This window comes from Gouania willdenowi, unplaced genomic scaffold (assembly GCF_900634775.1).
Source record: "Gouania willdenowi unplaced genomic scaffold, fGouWil2.1 scaffold_296_arrow_ctg1, whole genome shotgun sequence".
Lineage (NCBI taxonomy): Eukaryota > Metazoa > Chordata > Actinopteri > Blenniiformes > Gobiesocidae > Gouania > Gouania willdenowi.
In genome coordinates, this window is record NW_021145056.1 from 221,293 (window position 1) to 243,338 (window position 22,046).

Below are 22,046 nucleotides of genomic sequence, written 5' to 3' on the forward strand. Positions count from 1 at the left end.
TGTTTATTATATAAGTTTTATAATATTGAAGTAAATAGTTTGTTTAAAATTGAGGTATTGTGTTAATGTACATGGTGTTCTTTCAGAATTGTTGATTAAAAACACATTTTGAAGTGTACTTTTGCTTTCTTTTTCATTTCTATCAATGCATATTAACAGCTATGTGTTCACCACATCAAGGTTATATATTTTGTTCATACAAGAATATATATTTTCCTCATATTGATTCTCTGTGAGACTTTTAATGCCTTTAATTAATTTCAGAGGTGAGGTTTCTGTGATTATTTCTTTCTGGTTAAAAATGAAGCTGACAGACGTTTCTCTCCCCATTCTTCCATATTTATTATACACATGTTAATACAGTAGGAAGTTTGCTCTATAGAAGTATGTGGTTGGCTCTTAAATAGTCGTTGTGGGTGTTCTGGTGCAATATGTCTAGCCATAGAACGGCTCCTGCAGAGAAGTACGATGTGAAGACCTCTCTCCATATCTGTTAGCTGTGGTCCTGAAGGAGTCACCTGTGGCCAGATTACCTGCACAGTGAACAACATAGAAAAGCTCAGATCATTGATAATCATATATATATAATGTGGGTGTGTGTACGTGTGCATAAAAGGTGTAGAGATTAGAGAGAGAACAGGCCTTATCTCCCAGAATGTGTTACCATGACAATAATTAACAGTAGTAAATAACTAATGAATAATTAATAATATATGAGTTAAAAACAATACATATTAATGAAACAAGCCTCATCTTTCAGAATTGGTCTCCAGAGGACAAAAAATAACAATAGTAAATCATTTATTATAATGATTAACTTTTATTTTAATTGTAATATATTTATGATAAAGACAATAATAAAGCAGGCCTTATCTCCCAGAATAGGTATCTCCAGAAAACAATAATTTTAATAATTCTGCTTTTAAATTCCCTTGGGATTAATATAGTATCTATCTATCTTTATTGTGTATTTGAGAGATGTGTCTGATGAATCATGGCATCTTCGGTTGCTTATGAAACTTACCGGAGACAGACCGACAGTCGTTCGGCTGCAGAGATGGAGCTCCGGTAGTTGGTATCCTGCGGGACATCCGTGGGCCAATCCGACCCAGCAGGTCGTCGAATCGGGCGCTGGTCATTCACAGGTACCACTGGAAACAGTCATCATCCAGGTGTAGCTTCTGAAGCAGGCAGTGAAGCTCACCGAGTTGGATGTGGCGCTGGTTAACCTGGTGAAGCCAGGAAAGCTGACGTTTCTTCCCCTTCCGAGGTTAGGAGCAGTGAATTGACGGGGGTCCTCCATAGTTGATGGTGGAAACAAACAGAGCCTGGTTGTCGCCGTTTGGGAGTCTGGTGGGCGGAGCTTCGCTTCATTCGCTTCAGATGCGAATATAAAGCAAATAGGGAAACATTTTTTGATCCCGCGAATCCTGCGGAAGGTTTTGCGCGACAGACGCGAACGGTCCCGCAGAAACCGCGTTTGGTATAAACGCAGCATTAGATCTCAGTGCAGCCTTCGATACAGTGGATCATCATCTACTGCTGCAGAGACTGGAAAGTGTTTATGGGATTAAAGAAACAGCGCTGGGTTGGTTTAAATCCTACCTGTCAGACTGTCACGGCAAATTTCCAGTTGACCTTGTAATGGCGATTTTTATATTCATCATCATATCGTCAAATGTATATTCATGTGTACAATTTGTCATGTTTTAATACATGATGACTCCATTACTCTTTCCACTTTAGAACAGCTAAATCATGTTAGATTAAACAGTACAGATCGTATTGTACTCAGTGCAACACAGCTGAAGGCCAAAACTCAAACACACATGCTCGTACGCACACACTTATCAAGGACAGATAAAGACTGGCGCTCGAACCTTCCTCATAACATCTTCATCATCCTCACATGTTTCCACTGACTCCCTCCTTCTCCTCCTGAGGGTGAAACTGTTCTTTTATCTCTATAAAAGCTTAAGCTGTGAACTGTTAGGGGAGAGCGGGTCTTGAACGGGTTTTGCATTTTTGCTTTGCCACTTGCCTTTGTCTTTCAAGCTTTCAGGATGAAAGCTTCTTTTTTACACCTTTTTATTTTATTTTTATAATAAATCTTTTTTTATAAAATCATCAATGCTCCGACTGGACTCATCATTCAACCAGAGCAATAAATCATGTCTCCAAATGAGGTCAACCGTAAATTTGCCGTGACAAATTGGCGTCACGAACAGGATCCATCTTCTCCTCTGGGGGGCTCCTGCCGTAGACCAGCACCGGAGAGTGGGCGCACCTAAAACCCCAAAGCTGCCCCACGGTGGCCTGCCCCTCGGACAAGAGACTGGACCACGAACCATCGGTTGACCCTCAAACACCAATCTTGGTATGATGTGAACTCAGATCATGCTTCGGTGAGTTTTACTTCTTTTTATTTTTGTTATGGAATCAGATTTCTCCCTTTGATTGTTTGGAGTCGGCTGCTGAGCTTTCTGTGCGTTTTGGTTTTTTTTCTCAGCTGAACACCCACACACTCAAAAGAGAGAGAGAGAGAGAGACACACGCAGAGAGACAGCCACATCCACATGCACAGAGAGAGAGAAACACACAAGCACACCCACACACGCACACGCACAGAGCACACCCATACACGCACACACAGAGAGAGAGGGGGTAGCGCCCCTCTCTGGCCAGTCTAGTGAAAGGTCACATGACACAACATTGTGATTTCTCACATTTCCCCCTGCCTACAGAATAGTGACACTATTTTTATTTTTTTATTTTAAATTTCATTTGATTTCATGTCCACTATGAGCAACACACACTCAAACACACACACACACACAGATGAATACAGTATTTCATTTTATTTTATTTTAATATTACTGTTATCATCATTATTGTTTTTATTATTTTATTGTTAGTTTCTGTTGGCTTTGCGGTTGTCCCTGAAGAAACAACATCTTCAATGAAAGCTCTTAATGAATGAAATCACCGTCAACTCTTATGCTAATGAAATGTCAACATCATTCAAAGGATCAAGCTTCAGAAGGAAATCGACTATCAAAGGAGTCAACTCTCCAATTCAGCAAAGCAATGCTGCAACAAAATAACTCACTCAGTCCCAAGTCAACTCTTCATCGTCTATGGAATGGGCCGCATGCTGGGATTAACACATCCTGCCCCATCATCAAAGACTGAGAACCTGTGGGCGTCGGAGTTGGTTGGACACTCCCCCCACCAATGAGTTGCGAGTTAAAAGCCACGATTACTGCCTGAATGATGGGCAGCAACTGCAGACTGATCACACGTCTGCTGGAACATCTTCACCAAAAAGTGGTAGTGCTATATCACTTTAGTCTTGAACTTTGGCATGGGGGGGGGACAACTAGCAAACAGCCAACAAGCTTCTCCTTCAATAGGACAATACTAACCCCTCTATTTTCTGACTGTACGCTAGATTATTTTGTTTTCATTTATTCTCTCACACACTTTGAGATACACTTAAAAGAAGGTGTGCTCTAAGCAGACAGACCACACATACAGTCACACACTCACATTCATAACTATGAGCTGAAACACAGGACCACCATAACTTCACTCAGAACCCTTCTGTTTGCCACATGAGACCATGTGTGCCCATCATTTATCTTTGCTTTTATTCATTATGTTGCTCATTTATTTACATTGCTTTTGCCTTTATGAGAAAAACAAACAAAAGGGAAGAAAATAGTGTTACTAATAGTTTTGTTTTTGTTTGCTTTTCTTTCCTTTTATTTTCTTGTTGAGGGGAGGCCCCCCCACAATGCAAGATATGGTTACATCCGTTGAAGAAAGAGCCTTCTGTTGCCTCAGCTTTTGGAGCTGAAGTTTTTATTTTTTTATTATTCTTTTTATTGGCCATGATTTTTTTGAGCTCACAGGTTTTTTTCTTCTTTGTTATTTCTGAACGATTCTTCTTTTACTCTTTTGTTTTTACTCAATTTCAGGAAAATTGAGATGGAGATTGAGGACTGCAGCCTCAACCAAGTTTACATTTTGACATTTTTTGACCGGTACCCTCGTAAACAATCTGTACCTTACCCTTTTGAAGCTGCTTGCGACAGACAGTGTAGTTCAACATTCATTGTTTTCATTTTGCGTGCCTCCTCCTTACCGCGTCGGACTGTCTTGCAGGCCCAAAGCCACTCGACAGCAGGGGGGGTACCAAATTTTTCCTGAGAAAACTGTCCCATTAGTTGCTATGAGTACATAGACAATTACTCTTCAAACAAGAAGTCCTGGTTTAATGTGCAGAAAAAGGATAAACCTTGCTAAGGGAAGCGCTCTTTGGGGGATAGTGGTCCACCTGATTTGATACATGCTTGGTAACCAAATACCGTTCTGAACAAATTTCTACGTTCTCTTAGAGTGAGGGTTATTAGAGGTTTTGTGCTCCAGTTAAAGCTGAATGCTATTAGAGCTGCCCAACAAAAGTCCTGACAGTTCTGTGTTAGTGGTGTTTATGTGTTCTCCCAGCTTTATATTTTCATAAGGTTAAAGGTTGAGAGGTTCTCCTGCTGATTCGGAGGTTTTTTATATCTCCGGAGTTACTAGTGGTCGAGGGTATAATTCCCCCAAGCTCTTATTCTTCAAGAGTGGCGGTTGAGCTCCTGCTGATTCAGAAATTTTTTTTTTCCGGAGACGGATAGCGGTTGAGGTTCCCCCGGTTGCGGACCGGCGTTGAGTTGTTTGGTTATTGAGTGCACGGCCGTGTCGTTCCTGCCTGATCAGCAGATGAGTAGACTGTCAGTACTACGGGCGATACTCTAAGTGTAGACTCCGCCAAGGCGGAAGTAAAAAGGAGCGTACCTCTTATTAATCAGATGATACCAGTAAAAAGCAATTAATGAACGCTAAAAGGTTGCCAAGAATGGGGGGACAATAAGAGCTCATTGACCCAGAGAGAGGAGGTGGACTCGCTATCGCCGCTGGTGGTTTAGATAAGGCCTATATTCTACTTAGACACTATGCAGCGAAACCTTGTGAATGCATAGACGTGAAAATTGAGGCATGAACGTGTGCGGTGCATGAATGACTGAATGATGACACGTTACGTATGCCTGAGAGAACCGCGTTGTGAGTGCGAATGTGCAGTGGACGTGTCATTGAGTGATTGACCGATGAATGGCTGTTTGACTACACATGTTCCTCTGTTTCACCTTCCTTTCCTCCTGGGTTTTGATGCAACAGATCTTCTCCCTGTTTTTGCCAATTATGTAGTGGAGTGTTCAGATCTCACTGCTGCTTGTTAATAGAATTATGGTTTTAGGCCTTGGGCCTTCAAAAAAGTTTACCAGGTTTTAAAGGTTATTTTTCTGGGTGTTTAAAATAACACCAAACAACATTTTTAATATATAATACCACTTTCAGTGGAATGACTGGTTTTGACCTTGACTGACCTTACTGTTCATGTTCAGTGTCCATGTTTTTGTTGTTGTATGTGTATACTCGTTGTTGTGTACACTTGTCTATGTCTTCGTCTTAGTTGTTGTTATTGTGTTGTTTTTTCCAATATACAGGTCGCTGGCTGTATACTCAAAGGAGACGAATCAAATCCAACTAAAGAAAAGAGATATTTTAAATTATTCATTTAAGTCTTAATGTTTTCCTCTCTTTCTGTTTCTGAGTGTTTCCGAACAGACAATACCACCGCCTTTTCGACTCCGATCCTGCCTTCTTCAGTCGTCATGCCTGGTCACTGCTTCTAGATGAAGGATGAGAATTAAAGGGAAGTATTGTCCATAACTGTAACTGGGAAGCAAAGGGGAAATAGATTGAAATAGACATGTGACAATATGACATATTGTGGATGTTCTAACATAATATCTATTCCAGAGACTACAGAGACTTCCAATCCAACTGCAAAAGTGGGGACAGATCTTCAAATTTCCAAAAGGAGCGTACAGTTGACCCTGGCTTTGACCTTTTAAGGCTGAGGAGGAGGAGGTCGAGGAGGTTAAAGGGCACAAAGGCAGGCGGACACAAGAGAGAGGAAAACGGAGACACATCCAAAATGATCAGATAAGTGATTTTCCAATGATATTTATCATATGGTTTTAAGAATCCAAATGTATTCTTATGTAAAAAGGGAAGGGAGGGGCCAACGTCCCTCTGGTTTTTTTATTTATATTTTATCATAGGAAAATATACCTCAAACCCTCCAACCATTTTCTTCTTGTTCCAACAGCACTTAGCGTGCAAGACCATAAAACACCTTCACTGGGTTTAGACACTTTTAAGGGAAAAATTAAATGTTCTCAACATTGGGTTGGTGGCCCAATCTGGGTTGCCTGAGATTTAAAAAGGGTCCTCCTGAAATTCTTGATAATTGATTGATATAAGAGATAGTTTAAAGTTAAGTAACTTCCAAGCATTTAAGGAAGCTCTCCAAACCGTGCTAGGGCTCGTCACTCCTACGAATGGGATAAATGCAGAGAGCAAAAGACAATATGATTGTTCGACTCAACTTAACTTTAATTCTGTCTAACCTTAAAGGGCCAATAATCTTGAGACACTTTTGCCACAAATTTACCTTCAAAATTAAAGTAAATTATATCTCAAATAATAATTATGAGGGAAAAATAATGAAATAAATGAACTGACAAATTCAGCGCTATAAAATAATTAGGTTATTTTATTAGGTGTGGAGTGTTAACATTATTCAGAATAAATAAAGGATAGAATAAGATTTCTCCTTCACAAATAAGAGATAGCAAAGAAAAAATAAAACAAACAATTTAAATAAATAAATAACATTATTTATTTATTTGGTTAAACTTATTTAGCTTTCTCACATCTCTATGTCTCCCAATTGTATGTATTCATCTTGAGAAGACATGTAGTCACACTCCACACTTCTCCGTCTGACTTGCATGTCCTTGTAAACAGTGGTTCTCAAATTGTTGCTTCTCACCAGGTATCAGCGTACCACTGGTAGTAGACGTACCATAGTTTGAGAAACACTGCAACTCCAGCTATGCTTCTCCTTGCTCCAGGAAAGGAGAATCGAATTAATACTTCCTGCTTTTCTTTCAGCCTCATATTTTCCCACTCACGTGTGAATGGGCTACAGATAACTTTGAGCTAGCATGGCTAACAGCTCACTAACCCACACCTAACCATTGTGTGATTCTTTTAGGATCTGAAAAGCTCTCAGATCCTGACCTCTGACCTGTCTCTGCCTTCCTGGAAGCTATAACTGAGCCATACTAACTATTCATTTAGTTAGTTAACTAACCCTAACACCCCTTCTTTTAAAACTTTTTTTCATTTCATTTCATTTCATTTCATTTTATTTTATTTTATTTTATTTTATTTTGTTTTGTTTGTTTTTTCCCCCCCCACCTCTTTTCTTCTGTTTAGGTACCAACCGATCCCAAGAGATGTTGCCAGGTTTGTGGAGACTACCCTTCCTCAGACAACAACCGATCATCTACAACGCCGACCGGAAATGAAGGTGGACCGACACTTTCCGAATTCAGCTGACGACCCACACGGCAGTGAAGGTCGCGGAGCGGGCGACATGGATCCAAGCAGATAATTGAGGCTGACCGAACAATGAAGGGGGAACCGACAAGGCCACTGAGATTTTCTTTTTCACGACACACACAAGAAAACGCTCTAGAACAAGGGCCTAGCTTTGTTTATAAGCCACACCAAATGCTTATAGCTAGGTTGAGGGTGGACAACCTCACACCTAGCTGGAATACAGTCATAAACCCTTCTGCTGCGATTGAGGAAAACACTCAAGGTTCTTCACTCATGATGCCGCCAAAGTGCGGTGATTCTAACCATGGTTCCACTATTCTTCTAGCTATTGGTGACCCCAGTCACCACTGAACTCAGCCAATGACGACGAGTGATGTCCCTGATGCAAATGATGATTTTTGCTTATCTAGATGTAATAAAGGATGATTTTTGATGATTCATGCCATTGATAATAATGATGAAGTTTTTTTTAAGGTTTATTTCCACATTTTTCTTGATATGTCTGTGCCTCACAAAAGAAGAATATATCCAATGTATGACAATAACGATGCTAATGGTTAACCCTGACAGACAGCAAAGGTGGAATATAATAATTTTGTTTCTTGATTTGGTCGTTGATGGCGACCAAAAGTGGGGAATGTTATTGCAGATTTTTATATTCATCATCATATCGTCATATGTATATTCATGTGTACAATTTGTCATGTTTTAATACATGATGACTCCATTACTCTTTCCACTTTTGAACAGCTAAATCATGTTAGATTAAACAGTACAGATCGTATTGTACTCAGTGCAACACAGTCTCTGCTGAGGGCCAAAACTCAAACTCACATGCTCGTACGCACACACTTATCAAGGACAGATAAAGACTGGCGCCCGAACCTTCCTCATAACATCTTCATCATCCTCACATGTTTCCACTGACTCCCTCCTTCTCCTCCTGAGGGTGGAACTGTTCTTTTATCTGTATAAAAGCTTAAGCTGTGAACTGTTAGGGTAGAGCGGGTCTTGAACGGGTTTTGCATTTTTGCTTTGCCACTTGCCTTTGTCTTTCAAGCTTTCAGGATGAAAGCTTCTTTTTTACACCTTTTTATTTTATTTTTATAATAAATCTTTTTTATAAAATCATCAATGCTCCGACTGGACTCATCATTCAACCAGAGCAATAAATCATGTCTCCAAATGAGGTCAACCATAAATTTGCCGTGACAACCTCCTTTGGAGACATGATTTGTGCCCTGGTTGAATGATGAATTCCAGTCAAAGCATGATGATTTTATAAAGAAAGGATTTATTATAAACTAAATAAAAAGAGGACAAAAAAGCTTCCATCCTGTAAGAACGAAAGGCAACTAACTGGGAAAGTTCCACAGCTTCAACTTTATACTGATAGAGAAAAGTCTCACCCTGATGAAAGAAAAGGAGGGAGTCAGATGTTCCCAACAGTGGAGACGTTGGAGCAGTGATATCTGTCTGTCTGATAATGTGTGTGCGTCAGTTGGTGTGTGTGTGTGTATCTGCATTTTGTCATTTTCAATTTGAGTTTTTTAATAACTTTTTAAACTCATCAACTTTTTAATTAATTTTAATGAAAATGTAACGTTCCACTGGTCAGCAGTTCTTAAACCCATTTCAACTTTTAAAATGTTCAGCTTTTTTGTTCATTTTTAGTGAAAACCTTCAACTTTTCTGTATCTTTAACCGTTTTTGACTCACAGCCCTTCAATGAGTTCCATTTTTAGCTTTGACCAACTTCTAGAGTAGAGGGACAGCTTTACCTTCAACTCTTTGTCAACACATTGTCATAACTTGTAAAATATTCAACCTACAGTCCTAATGTTTTTAAAAGTAGTACTTCTATCTGTCTAGCTGCTCACAATAGCACATTTGAATTTATTATTGTTATAAGTTCTATCACTGCCAATGACATAACCATAATTGTTGCTTCTCATTTCAAGTTTTCCATTCCTGTATATCCAGAAACACACAATGCAAGGAGCATTTATAAAAGGATCTATTACTGTATTACCATGCTACCATTTAAACTGTCTCTGACAGGTCTTCATTTATTTATTTATTTATTTGACCTTGTCTGCACATGTTGTCAAAAGTCAACACTACAAGAAGTACAATCTTTTTAAGACAGCAATGCATGGTTTGTTATTACAATGATATAAATGTTTTTATTTCATTGACAGGTCTTCAGGCCCTGAAGTTGTCCTTATAGCTCTAAACACTGAGGACTACCAGGGCCCAGGAACCTGTCTGCAAAGGAAATCTTTATTAACAGCATTTCAAAGAAAATATTGAAATATTTCATTGATGTATCACTTCTACATTTATTTCCATTGGGTCAATTATATACTTGGTACATTTTAAATTGCATCTTTGATCTGGAAAAATCCAGCATCAATACTCACTTTGCAATTGTACACCCTGTGATTTAAGAAGACCATGGATCATCCTAATCCCTGCTCTGGGACACACTGTGTGTCTGAGCTCTAATCTGTCCGTTTGTGTGAGCTGAACACAGGTCTGCCCATAGCAGGGGCTAACTTTGGCTGTGGCTGCTAATTAGGGCTGAATGCCTAATATGTGAATCAGAGTCATGATGTAGCTTTTGTCCCTCTTAAAACTTGTGTACAAAGCTGACCGACAACATGACGGCATCGTATTTTACACTTACCTCCTCAAGATTGCACCACACAGCTTCGTCCATGTCTGCATTTGTCAGCGCAGATATTTCTCCAAGACTTTCCATGACATCTTCCACCAACCTTAAAATATAGTCCGTTGGAGAATTTTCCTCCACATACCGAGATATTGCAAATAACTGTCGTTGAACGCCTCTTCTCAATTCATCCACGTCTCCCATTTTTAACTTTCCCTTCAAGAGAAGAGGAATCATGTGATCAGGTATCGACTAGTCAGCCTGGGCAGAATGACCATTGAATTGACCTTTGCTTTTACCGACAGCTTGAGTCAGGAAGTAAAAGACAAAGACAAAACACAAACGGAAAAGACAAAGACAAAACAGAAAAAGCACAAAATGGAAAACAAATATACTACTTTTGTATATTTTTTTCATTTTTGATTCTCATTATATTTCCACATTTTTATTATTGATTGTTTTTATATTTCCAAATTTGTAATATTGGTTCTCTTTATATTTCCGGGCCGATCCACAAACGTACTTTGCTCAATCCACAATCACAGTTGAGGATTTACACATGATAATTCATGATAAATACACACATAAATGAGAAAACACGTGTGTAAATTGTTGATGTATTTGTGGATCTGAAAAACATGTGAAAATCTGAAAAACGTGAAAATCTAAGAAGTACATGTCAAAATTGTAAATATATTTGTGGATTTGAAAAACACATGTAAAAATTGTGAATCTATTTGTGAATGTTTTAGAGACAAATGTCTCCCCATAGTCATCAGTCTGACTGGATGGTCTCAGAAGCCTTTTGGTGAGGTTTTCAGCAGAGCTTTCCCCCCTGGTGTGACAGACCTCTCTGAATATGGTGGGGGTAATGCAGCACCTCCTTAGTTGGTGCCACTCAGCACTGGAACTCTGCTCTACTGTGATGTTCTCAGTTTGTGTGATGTCACCAAAGATGTTTCAAGAGACGCCATATGATGGTGTTGATGTTCAGAGCAGATGAATGCACAGGTAGAGGGTCCCAGCCTATAATCAGAGAGTGGCAGCTGTGGGGGAGGAGGGGCTACTGTATGTGGGCGGGGCCTGGGGACTGTCCTTGTTGGCAGCTGGTATGACAGCACACTAACCTCTTACACCTGACCAAACATGGATTATGGAAGATATGCTATAGTGTGTGTGTGTGTTTTTTACTACTTTATTAGTTATAATTAAATGATTAAACGACAGTTAGAATATGAAATTATCCATGATTAAGTGTGTGTGTGTTTGCAAAACATATCCATTGTCCACCACAGCTGGTTTAAACTAGTTTGGGCCAGTGTGGGTGTACGTGACCCACTGCATGGACATATGAGCTGTTTTCTCCCCAAAGTTTTTGTGTTTCCATATATGGTATTAAAACTGCACCCAGAGCGTTGTTGCACAGCCCATCTGGGTGTGGTCTATGTTTTCTATAATAAATACTCCGTTCTGAGGCATCACCTCAGAGCAACTCAACTTCTGTGTCTTTTTGTTGGGTTTTTCTCCGAGCTGCAGCTCGCACCCCTCTGCCTCTGGTCGCCTTTTAAGTCAGATAGTGTTTTTCTCCCTGAGTTGTGATTGAGCAACGGTCTTAACGTATTTAGACCTAACATTCACTGGTGCCGAAACCCGGGACCTTATATCTTTTCTTCTGGATCGGCGCAGGCGCAACCGGACCATTAGTAAAACTGCCGGCACCCCCTCCTTTGCAGGGGTGGTCACAGCTTGCTCCAGCGCCGACCCGGGGGACGAGTGACGGGTCCCACGAACCAGGGAGAGCACTGACAAGGTGAGAAGCAGTTTTCTTTTCACCATAGTACCCGTGAAGTACAACGGGGAGTGTAGACCGTGGTGGGTGACGTAATACTCACACGGCGTGGTAAAGGGACAGAGGGCAGACGGGAGTTGTTGTGTGGTGTTTCTTTGTGGTGTTTCTTTGTGGTGACGGTGTCTGTAAATCCTGTGCTGAGAACATGGGTAACGCGCAGCGTAAAGCATTGATGGAAAGTAATGATGTGAAATTCATGCAGAGAAAGTATCCCGGTAGTTGTTGCTATCTGGAAGATTGGTACAAGAATTGTGGGTTTGCAGGGAAATTGTCAGATGAAGCTGGAATAGAGAGAGTGTCTATCTGGTGTGAGGGAAAGAGAGTGAAGGCATTAAAAAAGTTACGTCCTAAGCAGGCTGAGTTAATAGCAGACCACTTAAGAGTAGTGTGTATCTGGAAAGATGCTATGAGTATCAGGAAAAAACAGGTAGAGAAAGGTGAAGAGAGAAGGAAACAGAAAGTGTTAGCAGCAGCTAAAATACAGCCTTGTGATGAGACCGTGTGTGGACCGCGTAGAGTTGAGGAGACAAATCAGCAACAGGTTGGGGCTGTAGGAGGATTAGAGGAGAGGGGAGCAGTTGTAGGGCAAGAAACAAAGGGACCTGTGACTAGGGCAGCTAAACAAAAGTCAAAACAGATGAAAGAAAGTGTTGACAGTGAGGAGGATGGGCAATATCATGTAGCTCAGACGGGAATAGAGAAAAATCTATATCCAATTTTGCCTATGATTGAGGTGGCTAATCCTCGTGGAGGAGAGCTCCTCGACCCACAGGATCCATTACAGGGTGCCCATCCCCCACAGCTGTTGTTGTTTCGCCCATGGACGGAGCAGGAGGCATTAGATGCCTGTAAGGGCGTATGTGATGTTGAAAAGGATCCGACTGCTTATGCTGAACAAGTACGTGGGTTGATTGAGACATGGCATTTAAATGGACTGGAGGTGGAAAAGGTTCTAAAACTAACACTTAGACACCGATATCCAGTAGTGGTGGGCGGTTTCACGGGGAGACAAGTTAACCGTCAGCCCCTAGCACATAACTCTAATGAGCTGCGACAGCAGGTTGAAGCACTGATGCAAAGAGTGAGAGCTACTTACACTAAACCCCCAAGCCACGAAGAAATAAGTGCGTGTCGTCAGAAACCAGACGAGACGCCAATGGAATATCGTGCCCGTTTAGAAACGGTTTTTAGGACTAATAGCGGGCTTCCTCATTCTCCACTGGCGGATAATCCATACCAAATACAGCTAAAAATGTGGTTAATCAGTGGTTTGTTGCCAAACGTGTCAGATTTCATAAAAAGAAACTGTGTCACACACCGCACCCTCACTGTTCCAGAGCTAATGGAATGGGCCGAACATGCTTATGAAGTCACTGAAAGAAAGAAAGCAAAAACTGAGTTAACTAATGTTAATGTATTGGCTGAGGCCATGGCTGCAGCTCTAGTGAGCCAACGCCCAGGGTTTAAAAGACAGGGAAAAAAAGCCATATCGCACCAGAACGCCTGATGAGGAAAAACAAGCAAAAATAGATCGAGAAAAAAGACAATGTTTCATTTGTCATGAGGGAGGACACATGGCAAGAGATTGCCCATAAAGAAAACAAAAAACAGACCATACGTCGTTCGGGCAAACTCCTCGGCAGTGACGCCAGGACTGGCCGGAGGAAAATGTAATCAGTGACTCCGGAACAGATAATGAAACCCCAGAGTGTGACATAGCCTTTTTAGGGCAAGATGAGGATGTTGACCAATATGACAATGATTTACCTGCAGAATATGAACATCCCCCACCTTTAAATCCAAACCATTTTGTTGATTTCTCCATTTATGCAGCTGTAACATTAACACATGACAAATACCCAAAACGTACACTGTTGGTGGGACCAAAACAAACACCAGTCACCTTTTTGAGTGACACAGGAGCTGATGTTTCAGTCCTCCGTGATCAGGTGGAGGGCGTGGTCACTTCCAAAAAGATTATTGGCATAGTGGGAGTAGGTGGGAAGCCTCAATATGCATGTTGGTCTGAGGAGGTCATCGTACAAGATGAAGATGGTTCATATCACACACACCCATTTATTTTGACAACTGATTGTCCTTTCAATTTAATGGGAAGAGACCTCCTCAGTAAATTACAGATCAGTTTAGTGCCAACTGCTAATGGAATAGTGCCAAAGAAACTTTTATCAGATACTAAAGAATCACTTATGGTGTTGCAGAGCCCAGTCATTCCTACTAAATTCTATACATTGGATCCAGTGTCAACAGGCCCTCGGTCAGTGGTTGGGTCTATGGAAGAACTGCGGGCTAAAATGGCTAAAACATTTGTAGTTCCCACAGATGCACAGACACAGTGGCCACCACATGTTACAATGATTTATGTCAGACCTGATGGACCACTGCCAGGTCAACCAGACTGGCTACGGAGACCAGACCTATCCCCTGAGGGCAGAGCAACTGCTAAAGCCTGGGAGGAAAAGTTTTTGCGATTGTCACCACAGAAAATAACATTGACAGACGTTTGTTGGTCTCCAGATGGATGGATTATAATCAGAGTGACGTTGCCTCCAGATTTGACACCAATAAACCCCCCACGGTTTCCACACATCTGTTTACAAAAACCTGCACATAAACAGTGGAAAGATGCAAATGATCTGTTGGCTGCACTTCCTGTCAAGAGTGACCTTTGGAGGAAAGAGAGAAACAATGTATTCACATACAAAGGCTCCTTTTGTGGCTTTGTGAAAAAACAAATGTTGAACTGGTGTACTTTGGCGCCCCCTGCTGTGCATTTGGATGCATGACTTTCTGTGTGCACTCTGACTTCAAATGACTTTCCTACAGTACCATCATGTCTGTGGGCTACATCAAAAACAGATGTTGGACTTATGACAACCGCAACATCTGTAACCATAGATCCAGCCACATCCCACAGGCCTCGAATTAGACAATATCCACTCAAATCAGATGCAAAAGAAGGAATAAAGCCTGTTATTAATGATTTACTCACTGCAGGCGTGCTACAGGAACATGACGCAGCTGAATGCAACACCCCCATCTTCCCTGTAAAAAAGCCACAAGGTGGCTGGAGGATGGTGCATGATTTAAGAGCAGTAAATCAGGCTGTTAAATCACGAGCTCCAAATGTACCAGACCCACACACATTGTTAAATGAATTACAACCCCATGAAAAATGGTTCACTGTAATTGATTTAAGTAATGCATTTTTCTCCATCCCTCTTCATAGTACAGCGCAGGGGTGGTTTGGATTCACATTTGAGAACAAAAAATACTCTTACACTCGCCTTCCACAAGGGTTTTGTGACAGTCCTACGATCTTTTCAGCGGAGATTAACAGATGCATCAGCCACCACACGTGGCCAGAGACCACACAGATAATTGTTTATGTTGATGACATTTTATTGGCAAGTCCCACCAAAGCGGAAAATGAAACAGAGGCAATCAGGCTGTTCACACATTTGGCAAAAACAGGAAATAAGGCCTCATTGGAAAAACTCCAATTTACACAGGAAAAAGTAACATTCCTTGGACATAACATTTCAGCTGAAGGGAAAGAACTTACCACATCACGTAGGGAAGCAGTACAAATGGCACCAAAACCGTTTACCGTCAGACAAATGATGGCCTTTTTAGGCCTGGCAAATTATTGCAGGTCGTGGATCGTTGATTATGCCATCATAACTGCCCCATTACAGAACCTAATGTTAGACACACATCAAACTTTAAGCGCACCTTTGCAGTGGACACCTGAAGCGGAAGAAGCATTTACAAAAGTGAAACAAATCATAACAGGAACAGGGGTGATGGCGCTGCCAGATTACAACAAGCCATTTACACAGTCTGTTGACTGTAAGGACGGTTACATGACATCAGTACTACTACAGCAATATGGTGAGAAGCAACGACCAATAGCCTATTACTCTAAACGATTAGATGATGTGGCTAGGGCGCTTCCCCATTGCGTTCAGGCGGTTTGCGCCGCAGCCATGGCCGTGCACGCGTCTGCTGAAGTAGTGTTGTTCCATCCTTTGACACTGTTAGTCAGCCATGCAGTTGACATCCTGTTGACACAAACAAAAATGTCATTCTTATCTCCTGCCAGGTTTTTACACCTTACTAATACCTTGTTGACACCAGCCAACCTCACTCTAAAGCGCTGTGCTGCTTTTAACCCAGCTACATTGATACCAACAGCTGACGACGGGACACCGCATAACTGTGGACAGTTAGTGTCGGTGACATGCAAACCACGTCCAGATTTGACAGACATTCCATTGGAAGACGGAGATGTAGTTTTTGTAGATGGCTCCTCCTCCAAAGCACCTGATGGAACAAATCATACTGGTTATGCAGTAGTTACATGCGACACTGTGTTGAAATCAGGCAAATTGGCTGGAAATCAGTCTGCACAGGCAGCTGAAATTGTGGCCTTGACAGAGGCCTGTAGACTTTTCAAAGGCAAGAAAGTCACAATTTACACTGATAGCCAGTATGCTTTCTCCACAGTTCATGTGTTTGCTGCTCAGTGGGCTAGGAGAGGTATGAAGACATCTAGTGGTAGGCCTGTGCAACATGCCTCCCTGTTAAAAGACCTCCTTGCTTCAGTCCTCTTACCTACATCATTGGCGATATGTAAATGCAAGGCACATACTGGCGCCACTGATGCTGTCTCTCTGGGTAATGCGAAAGCTGATGTTGAAGCTAAAAAAGCTGCTTTTACTGAAGCACTTACTGTTCAGTTGTTGCCTGTTGATGTTGTACCACTTGGCTTGCCGGATGAAGTCCTGATTGATATGCATGCTAATGCTCCTGAAAATGAAAAAACAAAATGGGTTACTGAAGGTGCTGTTAAAAATGACTCTGGAGTATTTATGTTAAATGACAAGCCGTGTTTGCCTAGATGTTTGTTTGACGTCGTTGCTAGAATGAGCCATGGGTTGGCCCATGTCTCAACAGGAGGGATGGTAGACATAGTCAAACAGTCATTTCATATACCACTAGGACTCCAAACCCATTTTAAAAACTTTTGTCGTCAGTGTATCATCTGTTGCCGTCATAACCCTCAGGGTAATGTTAGGCCCCCTCGGGGTAAAACACCAGCTGGTACATATCCTTTTGAGGTCATTATGATGGATTTCATAACACTGCACACTATTCAGAGGTATACGTATTGTTTGGTTCTGGTGGACTCATTCTCAAAATGGGTCACCATAGTGCCCGCTAAAACAAATGATGCAATGACAGTGGCAAAGGCCCTTTTGACACGTATAATACCTCAACATGGCATCCCACGACAGATTTGGAGCGACAATGGACCCCATTTTGTTAACAGAGTAATACTCCTGCTGACAGAAGCCATGGGCATTGAATTAAAACATCACTGCTCCTACCACCCAGCCAGTGCTGGATTGGTAGAACGCAACAATGGTACCATTAAAAACAGATTAAAAAAGGCTGTAGAACAAACAAACAGGCCCTGGCCAGAGTGTGTTCACCTGGTAGAAATGTACATGCGCATAACACCAAACACACAGGGTTTGACCCCCTTTGAGGTTGTCACAGGGCGACCTTTTCACCTACCCCTCACCAGTTCTAAGTGGGTGCAGGATCAGGAGGGAGAGTTGGATCCAATAACAAAATGGATGGTTAAATTATTCACAGATGCTGAAATTGTTAAAGCTAACACACTGCCTAGTCTCTCTTTACCTGTTTCAGATCCCCTGCGTCCTGGTGATTGGGTCCTCATCAAGATAGCTGAAAGGCAAACGTGGATACACCAGTCACATGGGAAAAAGGTGGTGTGTGTGCTATGGTGGGTGCTACCTGCTGCACGTACATACCTAACAACTCCTCGGAGTCCATCGAAGACGCCCTGCAAACACTCCGCAACCTGGAAGGTGCCATGTCGGCTGACGAGTCCAATGTCCATTCATCCGGGTGGGACTGGCTGTTCCAAGGCTCCTGGTTCCAATTTCTGCTACGTCTGGGTCTCCCTCTTCTGGCTGTGCTGCTGGTCGTTGGTCTTGCCTGCTGCTGCATCGTCCCCTGTGTGAAGAAAGGCATAGACAACATGATCATCGGTGCTATGCAGGTCCAGGCTTCCCCAGAGTACCAACTCCATGTTATGGGTCTCTCCCCATCTGCCCCATTGATGGACTAAGACCCTGCCACACCTTCCCATCATCACAGTGAGCGGTAAAGGTTCACTGCTACTGAGGGTCATGTGCTAGTAACCTCTGACTCTCCCTTACCAACTCCAAAAACACACTGAGACCTAAAGCCCCATTTTCGACACCATGGTTTTGGGTCATCATTTGTACATACACTCTGAACTGTCTCCAGATCACCGTGGATCAGAATCGATGTTCGCCCCAGCAGGGGGGGACGGTGGGGAATTTTTCCCGTACTAGCTGTCGGGTTTTCGCCCCACCTCACGGTGGTCATCCCTGTTGTTTTGGTCCCATGATGGCACCGGGTAAACCTGTGAAGACGCCCGTCTGCTTGATGTTTTCCAAACCCACAACAGGGCGGATATGTAAGATATGCTATAGTGTGTGTGTGTGTTTTTTACTACTTTATTAGTTATAATTAAATGATTAAACGACAGTTAGAATATGAAATTATCCATGATTAATTGTGTGTGTGTTTGCAAAACATATCCATTGTCCACCACAGCTGGTTTAAACTAGTTTGGGCCAGTGTGGGTGTACGTGACCCACTGCATGGACATATGAGCTGTTTTCTCCCCAAAGTTTTTGTGTTTCCATATATGGTATTAAAACTGCACCCAGAGCGTTGTTGCACAGCCCATCTGGGTGTGGTCTATGTTTTCTATAATAAATACTCCGTTCTGAGGCATCACCTCAGAGCAACTCAACTTATATCGGACTTCTGTGTCTTTTTGTTGGGTTTTTCTCCGAGCTGCAGCTCGCACCCCTCTGCCTCTGGTCGCCTTTTAAGTCAGATAGTGTTTTTCTCCCTGAGTTGTGATTGAGCAACGGTCTTAACGTATTTAGACCTAACAGATTATACCAGAAGAACATCACTGGAGACGTCCATCATAGTGATCATGGAGCTTCATCAGCAGTGAGTCCATCATACACGTCCTGAACTTTCAGAGTAGAGATGTCTGGTAGAGTGTAGTTGATGTCTTTATATAAGTTACTTCTGTGAAAAACAACACACAAACAAGTCATGTCATAAATAAGAAAGACATGTGATTAAAAGGTTGGTTACCATGGTAACTGCTTTGTACCACTTCTGTTCAGTCTCTGTACAGCTGAACACTGGGAGAACAGATGTAATCCTCAGCTGGGAGTAGTGGGCCGTCTGGTACGGTAGAGCTGCCACGTGGCTGCACAAGGCTGTACCTGCCACACAGGTGTACTGGTATCTCTGAATCTACACTGGTTTGAATCCCTGAGCACAATCTGTGAACAATAGCACATGTTAGTTAGAGAACAACATGTATTGGCTGTAAGTGTAATAATAGAAAGACAACATTAAATTAGTGACATTATGTTAGTAAACTTCTAAACTGTACAAAGTGAAACAGGAAAAAGTTTTATAAAAACTATTTATTTATAGTTAATCATGTAAAATATATATGTGTAATCTCACTTTACTTATTTCATAGAAAAATACAAAATAAATGTTTAATTGAAATTATAAGAACTCAGAACATAATCTAGTTTCTGTGAGAACCATTAATTTACATTATTTCTAAATATGAAACCTTGGTACCTTAAGACAGTGGTTCACTAACTTTATGAACCCATGGTACACCAAAGTAAAAATATTAAGTTACATCTATTGTATAACACGTGTTATCACTCATATCATGTACAATATTTATCATTGTGCATAATTATTATTAATGTCAAATAAAATGTGACAAAGTCAACTAAGAGGCTAAGCTATTTAGCAGAGATTAAGCTAGTTAGCAAAGGCTAAGCTAGTTAGCAGAGACTAAGCTGGTTAGCAGAGGCTAAGCTATTTAGCAAAGGCTAAGCTAGTTAGCAAAGGCTATGCTAGTTAGCAGAGACTAAGCTAGTTAGCAAAGGCTAAGCTAGTTAGCAGAGACACTAAGCTAGTTAGAAGAGGCTAAGCTATTTAGCAAAGGCTAAGCTAGTTAGCAAAGGCAATGCTAGTTAGCAGAGACTAAGCTAGTTAGCAGAGACTAAGCTAGTTAGCAGAGACTAAGCAAGTTCGCAGAGGCTAAGCTATTTAGCAAAGGCTAAGCTAGTTAGCAATGGCTAAGCTAGTTAGCAAAGGCTAAGTTAGTTAGCAGAGACTAAACTAGTTAGCAGAGACTAAGCTAGTTAGCAGAGGCTAAGCTATTTAGCAGAGGCTCAGCTAGTTAGCAAAGGCTAAGTTAGTTGGCAGAGGCTAAGCTAGTTAGCAATGGCTAAGCTAGTTAGCAAAGGCTAAGTTAGTTAGCAGAGGCTAAGCTAGTTAACAATGGCTAAGCTAGTTAGCAAAGGCTAAGTTAGTTAGCAGAGACTAAGCTAGTCAGCAGAGGCTAAGCTACTTAGCTGAGGCTAAGCTAGTTAGCAAAGGCTATGCTAGTTAGCAGAGACTAAGCTAGTTAGCAGAGACTAAGCTAGTTAGCAGAGACTAAGCAAGTTCGCAGAGGCTAACCTAGTCAGCAGAGACTAAGCTAGTCAGCAGAGACTAAGCTAGTTAGCAGAGGCTAAGCTATTTAGCAAAGGCTAAACTAGTTAGCAATGGCTAAGCTAGTTAGCAAAGGCTAAGTTAGTTAGCAGAGACTAAGCTAGTTAGCAGAGGCTAAGCTATTTAGCAAAGGCTAAGCTAGCTAGCAAAGGCTAAGCTAGTTAGCAGAGACTAAGCTAGTTAGCAGAGACTAAGCTAGTTAGCAGAGACTAAGCAAGTTCGCAGAGGCTAAGCTATTTAGCAAAGGCTAAGCTAGTTAGCAATGGCTAAGCTAGTTAGCAAAGGCTAAGTTAGTTAGCAGAGACTAAACTAGTTAGCAGAGACTAAGCTAGTTAGCAGAGGCTAAGCTATTTAGCAGAGGCTCAGCTAGTTAGCAAAGGCTAAGTTAGTTGGCAGAGGCTAAGCTAGTTAGCAATGGCTAAGCTAGTTAGCAAAGGCTAAGTTAGTTAGCAGAGGCTAAGCTAGTTAACAATGGCTAAGCTAGTTAGCAAAGGCTAAGTTAGTTAGCAGAGACTAAGCTAGTTAGCAGAGGCTAAGCTACTTAGCTGAGGCTAAGCTAGTTAGCAAAGGCTATGCTAGTTAGCAGAGACTAAGCTAGTTAGCAGAGACTAAGCTAGTTAGCAGAGACTAAGCAAGTTCGCAGAGGCTAACCTAGTCAGCAGAGACTAAGCTAGTCAGCAGAGACTAAGCTAGTTAGCAGAGGCTAAGCTATTTAGCAAAGGCTAAACTAGTTAGCAATGGCTAAGCTAGTTAGCAAAGGCTAAGTTAGTTAGCAGAGACTAAGCTAGTTAGCAGAGGCTAAGCTATTTAGCAAAGGCTAAGCTAGCTAGCAAAGGCTAAGCTATTTAGCAGAGGCTAAGCTAGTTAGCAATGGCTAAGCTAGTTAGCAATAGCTAAGCTAGTTAGCAAAGGCTAAGTTAGTTAGCAGAGACTAAACTAGTTAGCAGAGACTAAGCTAGTTAGCAGAGGCTAAGCTATTTAGCAGAGGCTCAGCTAGTTAGCAAAGACTAAGTTAGTTGGCAGAGGCTAAGCTAGTTAGCAATGGCTAAGCTAGTTAGCAAAGGCTAAGTTAGTTAGCAGAGGCTAAGCTAGTTAACAATGGCTAAGCTAGTTAGCAAAGGCTAAGTTAGTTAGCAGAGACTAAGCTAGTTAGAAGAGACTAAGCTGGTTAGCTGAGGCTAAGCTATTTAGCAAAGGCTAAGCTAGTTAGCAAAGGCTAAGTTAGTTAGCAGAGACTAAGCTAGTTAGCAGAGACTAAGCTAGTTAGCAGAGGCTAAGCTATTTAGCAAAGGCTAAGTTAGTTAGCAG

General features: G+C 41.6%; 1 long non-coding RNA gene across 1 annotated transcript; it reads right to left on the minus strand.

Moving 5' to 3' along the window:
• Positions 1-16,296: 16,296 nt before the first annotated feature.
• Positions 16,297-17,813, minus strand: LOC114459324 (uncharacterized). The gene is made up of 3 exons (XR_003673309.1): positions 17,772-17,813; positions 16,798-16,874; positions 16,297-16,388 (listed from the first exon to the last, which is right to left on the minus strand). It is a non-coding gene; the product is annotated as an uncharacterized LOC114459324 (long non-coding RNA).
• Between the last annotated feature and the right edge of the window lie 4,233 nt (positions 17,814-22,046).